At 40.4% G+C, this 7,030-nt stretch overlaps 1 long non-coding RNA gene across 2 annotated transcripts; it reads left to right on the top strand.

Moving 5' to 3' along the window:
- The first annotated feature begins 1,414 nt into the window (after nucleotides 1-1,414).
- LOC120725282 lies at nucleotides 1,415-4,046 on the top strand. 2 transcript variants are annotated; one of them, XR_005694075.1, is made up of 2 exons: nucleotides 1,415-2,172; nucleotides 2,256-4,046. It is a non-coding gene; the product is annotated as an uncharacterized LOC120725282 (long non-coding RNA). The 2 variants fall into 2 exon arrangements; XR_005694074.1 differs by having other exon boundaries at nucleotides 1,415-2,177.
- The last annotated feature ends 2,984 nt before the right edge of the window (nucleotides 4,047-7,030 follow it).

Raw genomic sequence — 7,030 nt, 5'->3', positions numbered from 1 at the left:
TTTTCATGTATTATTTGTCTTAAGTTGACGTTAAATATGCTTTATTTTCAGTGCTTAAACCCTCTTAAACCAATTTTCTAGTATATTAACTGAAATGAACTAAAAGACAACTGTGCTATTGTGGTCATCCGGTATCCGTATCCCAGTGACAATAATTTAATTAACAGTAATAGTAATATAATGCACCAACTATGTATCAGTCCTTCAGGTGGAGTAAAACATTTAATAGGAAGTAAATGGGCTGGTGCTTATAAAGTGCTTTTCAATTCTAATTAACCACTCAAAGTGCTTTTTACTATAAGCCTCATCCACCCAATCATACAGCGTTTTTTTATGCCTAAGCACCCTGTGTAACATTCACACTTCAGTGAATGCATCGGGCACAACTCAGGGTTCAGTGTCTCGCCCAAGGACACGTTGACATGCAGACTGGAGGCACCAGGGAGCAAACCACCAACCTTCCAGTAGATGCCCTGCTTCTGAGCCACAGCCATGTAGCTTAAATTAGATCAAATGCACTAATGAAGACCCTAAAAATGAGCATCTCCTGAAAAGTTATGTTCATTTCTATGTCATGAAGTGCAAATAAATATATATGAATTAAATTACATTTATATGATTAAGAACGTAACTGTTTCCAGTTTTTATTGCAACTGATATGTCTCACATTCATATTCAAACCGCCTGCATTTGGACATCTTTTACTGTAATTAGCAGGTTTAGCAAAACTATTTATATTTTTATCTGAGGGTCCAGTCATGCCAGAAGAACATAGTCTGTTAGTGCCTTTTTAAATGCATTGTAGCCCATCCACTCTGCCTCATGGACTAGCTCATCCATCATCTTTTTGACAGCACTTACACTGATATGAGGCAAACCTTTTCACACTTGTCTGGTCAAGCAGCATTTAGTTAACTGTGCTGACTTCAGCGACGGCATCTTTGTGATATATTGTGATGATGATGACAGGTACATGACAGCAAACAAGATTATCCTCAGTCCAAAATTCATACATACTGATTATATGTATGGATTTGTATGGACATGTGCAATATATTCAACATCAGACATCCATCAATGACAATTTCATAACACTCGTGGCTAAACTAAAACCCCAAAATACTTAAGATTTATTGCTTTAAGTTTTGCACTGCATTTCTGAGTCCATTTCACCAGCCTGTGCAGTTTATTTACTTTTTTTCTAGCTGTGAGGAACTCTTTAATTCTAATGCAAATTCCTGATTAAAATGAAGATGCAGTATTCTAATTTATGGGACAATGGTATGCTAAGAGTCTACCACTATGTTAGCAACTCAGTGGGGCTACTTAGGCCTCAAAGGTAGCTTTCTTATAGCATGCTAACACACAGTGTATGTTGTCTGTTCACATGCATGAGTACAAAGTACAGCTGGTGGTACCCTGTAGACAAGTGGCTGGAGAGTGTTGGGAAGAACTGGCTGAAACTCAGTGAGGTACTGCTGGTGCTAATGAGAGCTGAGATTATGCCAAAGCAAAGAAATTATGTTGGCTTTGTCCAGGCTTAGTAAGAGGTGGAAATATGGGGTAGGCAACGAGCACAAACATCAGTGAAAGAACCAGACCTAAGCATATGACAAAGGTTAGTAGAACCACAAAAAACAATACAAAAAAGTTAAACTTAGCTTAAGCATTAGTGCACCACTTTGGATGACTAAATTCTCTAGCATAGTTTCTGGGGTGTCATGAATTGGGTGAGTGGCTGGAAATTTCCCCCTGGTTCCTTTGTTTATCTAGTTTCCGCCCCTGGGCAGGGCTTCCACCTCTCCAGCAGCTCCACGCACCAGGTGCTGATTCAAGGCAATCAGGCCGAGAGATTTAAGCTCTACGTTGACTCTCCTTCATTGACAGTTCGTCATCTACTCCAAGTTGGTAATTGCCTCCATGCTGTTGTTATTAAGTGTCTGGCTTTTTTAAAATCTAATTTTCCTGTGTCTTAGATCTTCTGGACTCTCTACGACACTTGCCTTTGGCTTCAGCTTCTCGTCTTGGATAATTATCTCACTCTGGAAATCTCTCTGAGCCTCACCTGCCTGCCCTCCAGCCATCACACAATGGCTGACCTGAGTTCCGCAGCCAGTCCGCACCATCGAACACATCGCCTTTCCGTCAAAGCCTGTTTCACTCCAGCTACAAGTAAGGTAAACATCCAGATATACTCATATCCTTCAAGTGCTCCTCTACTCCACCATTCTAACGCCGTTCTCCTCTTTCCTCAGTACGACCTCTAGCCGTACCTGTCACGCTCCAGTCGCTCCTCCAAGTCCCATTCCCATCTAGGTCCAGGACCTCGGCACCACGCCACACGCCATAGATACATGTCATTTCTCCTGGTGCCCAGTACTGTTAAGTCTAACCTGTGGTAGTTTAAAACATTTTGCCATCTCTGCCTTGGGTTTCTGCGTTTGAGTCCAGTTCTGGTACCAGCTTTCGGGCCATTGTGACATAGAATTTAAATACCTGATGAGCTGATGAACATGTTGATGACCTGCAGGTACCTTTTATTCTCCTCTCCATTCTATAACTGGTTTTATGCATTTCTACCAGAAGGAAAATACAGCATGGTTAGCACTGATACCTCAAAGGACAGAATCTTAATCAAGGATGTTACTTCCTGGTTGAATCGAAACAAAACAAAACTGGATGGTATCAAAAAGCTGACACCAGCACGCCACCACGCTGCTGATCCATAAATTGAGGATCAAAAATTCAATGATGACATATGCAGCCTGGATTCTGTTTCATGGATAGTACCCCAACGTCTGCTACATAAATTTATGTAATATCTGGTTCTTAAATAGCGTGAAGGTAATGCTTGTCCTGCACCAGCTCAGCTGTGACTGAGGTTATCTGGAGACAGACAGGGCATCAACAAAATCAGTATAATTCATCTTTAGGAGACTTTCTGGACCATATTTTATGGTAAACCACTGTTAAGATATGGTTCGCTGGTTTGTCTAAAAACTGAACAAAAAATACTGGCAGCTGCTATTGCTACCCCTAAGCCTCCTGGTAGATGTGCCTAGGGTATGAATTTGGAAATCCTAGGTGACATCTTTCTTGAGGTATCACGTTGAAAAGATTTTCTGAAAACTTGACCTGTGATCTCGAGATGTGAACTCATGTGAGATTTTTAGTAGATTAACCTATTGCACAAATGTGAAAATCCTAGGTGACTTTCTTCTTGTTTTATCACATTCAAGATTTTTAGAAAATGTTACCTCTGAGCCTACCTTGAGTTCGAGGTCACTGATATTGAGATTGCATTGACAAAGCAGGGTTTCCACGCTGCCTCATCCGAGGAATGATGACAATACCCTGCCAGCATGTGGAAAAATGTTCCTGTGATGCTTGGAGAAACCACCACATTTCCAAAGAAGAATGTTATGATTCAGTCGAGGAAACGAACGGAAGACTCAAACCTAAGTTTATGCTTCAGATCACTGGAGATTGTTCCACTCTCAGGTTGCCTACGATCAATGGCTACGCAACTACAATCACTAATGTTTGCTCTGCAAATCTGAGGCCTCCTTTGGTCATTTTTGCAATCACCAAAGGCTTAAAAGAGATTATGTCAATACATATAAATGAAGATTATCTATAGGTGACACATGAGTTACAAAATTAGGACATTTTCATGCTCAATTGAATAATAAAAACTGGTCTGTCAGAATAATGTATCACAAAGCACCATAGAGATCTCCCACTGTTTCTCTCTCATTTTGTTTCTTTTCATTTCATAATGCATATTTTCACAAGCAATTCAGCAAATTGCTTCTAGTCCCTTCCCTGAATTTAAATACAGATGTGAGTTTGGAAGCAACAGAAATGCATATTGAATATGGACAGCCAAAGATGGAAACAAAAGACATGCATCATCACACAGTCTGTTCTCAGATATGAAATTCATGTGAAATCCAGGTTAAATCAAGTGTAAAGGACCCTTTGGGAGGCTTTGTAGAAAGGCTGATGAAATCGCCTGACATGGTGTTCAAGGTCACATTGGATGATGATTTAAACGATTGGCTGTTGTAATCAGCCTGTTCTGAATAATCCACACATAACCTGTGTGTCACTGATAACAAATAGTGAACATATTTATAAAGTGAGTATCCCTGAAACATATTTGAAGATTATTGGCATAAATTAAGGTGATTAATTCAGTTTGATTTTTATCTGTGCACACCTATTACAAACCATCCACAAAGTATTTTTATTCTTTCTATGACTGACAGGGCTTATGGAGTGGTTGTTGATATGGTTTATAACTCGAATACAGTATGTGGACGCTGAAATCTATTGTTGTAGCTTGTACATATTGCGTTACAGTTATTTCATTTTGGCTGCAAAATGCAAAGTCAGCATTGGCTAAGCCAATAAGCGAGCTGTAAAAAAAGACTGTAAATGCAAAGTCAGCGGCGCTGCTACAAACAGCAGGTGTGTGCATCTGTGTGTGTGTTTATGTTTTTTCCCATTGACTGCTACTGACCTGTGAAGATTGACTGCAACCAAGCTTACTAAAGACAGCACATAATAGATATCTGGGCAGCTGTGATATCTCACTTGGTGAGTGGAGCAAAATATATTGGTCTGTTGTTGTGAGAGAAATGAGATCTGAATGTATGTAGCCACTCAAAAAGCCCCATGAGTCAATGCTGCTCAGCCCCCTGGGGGTCTTCAACCCTGTGCTTCAAATTCAACATTTTAGTTTTATTTGTCATGTTTCCTGCTTAGTTTGCTTTTTATTTTTGTCACAGAGTGACGTATGCTGACTACGTTTGTTTTCCATGACATTATTCTCCCTTCAGGCTCTGTTTCATTTGTAATTTCTATCATAGTTATTGTCCAGTTAATTCTCTTAGTTTCAGTTTTACCACCCTCCTGTGTTTCCCATGTTTGTTAAGTCTATGTTTCTGTGTTAAATATTCCTGCCTTTGGCTACTTCCGGTTTCCTTTTGATAGTCTCTCATCTTGCGTACACCGTGTTTAGTTTAGCTTCTCTTTCTTTCAGTTGCGTGTTTTCCCCACCTTAGTACCTTGATGCATCATAGGGTTTATCCAGTGTTCAATCTCTGTGTCTGCCTGTGAGGTTTTCCCTCCTGGGTATTATTTTCTTCCACTTGTCGACTTTGCTTTCTGACACTTGCTGGAAAATTCCTTCTTTTAAATATGGGTTAGTTTGCTTTTTATTCAGCTCCAGCCTCCAAGTTTGTATTTTGGGTCTATACATTCCTTATCATATGACGACATTTTCCTGTCCTACCACAAACACACCTCTGAGCTATCAGGGCATGGACACAACACCTCCGGAGGTGTCCTGTTGTGACTGGCAGAGGGAAGCTGGCTCTGGCAGGGGGTCCTTCATAGATCAGGCTTGTTTAGGTGCAGCGCACAGTTGCTCTATAATGATATGGGAAGTTTGGAGGCCTTGGGGTGTTTTGCTCTTCTGCATTTTTCTATATATGAACCATTCCTCAGTGGGCTTTGTAGCATGACCCTGCTGTGGGAGACCACTGCTGAGGGGGAGTGCTACAGCCATTGGATGGAGATCTTGGCGTACAACAGTCAAAGATATTATTATTGACATTTTTTCCTTGTAACATTTAAATTCTCATCATTTTTTGGTTTTTTTTCTTTCATCTTACCAGGGTCATGGTTGTTGCTGATGTCACTGACTCATCTTTCCTGGTATCTATTGTTTTTACTTTCATACCATTCATCGCAGTCATAGTTTGTTGTGACAATTCTATAGAAGTAATTTACATTTAACGCGAACAGCTTTGAGCACTAACTGAATGGGGCTTATTAATCTGTATTTAATCTGCAAATGGTGTGGACATGGCTTGTTTTTATGGGTCAATCAGAAGCATGGGCCTTTCAAACCCACATGCAAACAGGTAGAGATGCACACACTCAGTCACACACACCATATTTGAAAATGTGTAAATTATTATTATTTAAATATGATCATGTGACGATGCATTGAGATGATAAAAGTGTGCATTTAATATCTGTCATTCTTTTTAATATAGCAAATCCTGCAACACCCACACACCTTCACTTGCTTCTATCTTACACACACACACACACACACACACACACACACACACACACACACACACACACACACACACACACACACACACTCCCAGACGTCCCAGTTATTTTTCATTATAATGATCCAAAGTTAGCTGGCAGTCTGGTGGCTGAGCTGAAGCACTTCAACATTTCTAAATGCAACAGCATTTCATTAGGATAGCTAGGCCACATCATCATCAATACTGATAAAAGGGAGGAAGAAGACGAGGAGAAAGCAGGGGGACCAGATGTAAGCAAAATAGAGAGAATAAAGGGAGAGGAGCAGAAAAGAGTAGAGGATAGATGAATCGAACTGTAGTGAAAAGAAGATTGAAAAATGAGGGGAAGACAGGCACAGCATCATTAAAGTCCCTAACAGCAAGAGAAACAGGAACTCGGCCCAAAGATGACTGACAAGCATGGACACAGAAGTTACACTGTACTTACAGTGAGCACTGTGTCAGCGCTCTCCAAATCCTGACAACGAAGCGTCCACACTCTGAACATACCTTACAGACACCAGCCTCCCTCTCTTCTCCCCTCTCCCTGTCAGGCTAAAATTAGAACTGCATTAATTGATTCTAGTAGGTGATGTAGCTCATGTAGTAGGTGAGGAACGTGGAATTTTATTAACAGATTTTGTAGCTTTTTTACAGACTTGCTTTGAAATGGTTGTGTCTTGGTTGCGTTCGCTGTATCTTAATGCAGTCTGTGAGCTTTGGAGGCAGATTCTCTGTTTGAAGGAGATCGTTAACAATTCTTGTGATGGAGCAAAAAAGGCCCATACTTTAGAGCCGGATATATAAATTTCTCATTCATTTTGCTGCTTACATCTGATGACATCCAGAGAAGTTTCAGAGCAAACTCTACTAATGATTGGAATATGGTTAAAAACTACAGAAAGACAGCACACCTT

This window comes from Simochromis diagramma, unplaced genomic scaffold (genome assembly GCF_900408965.1).
Source record: "Simochromis diagramma unplaced genomic scaffold, fSimDia1.1 OVJJ01000802.1, whole genome shotgun sequence".
Taxonomy (NCBI): domain Eukaryota; kingdom Metazoa; phylum Chordata; class Actinopteri; order Cichliformes; family Cichlidae; genus Simochromis; species Simochromis diagramma.
Note: the sequence above shows the minus strand (reverse complement) of the source record. Positions and strands in the feature narration are given on the sequence as shown.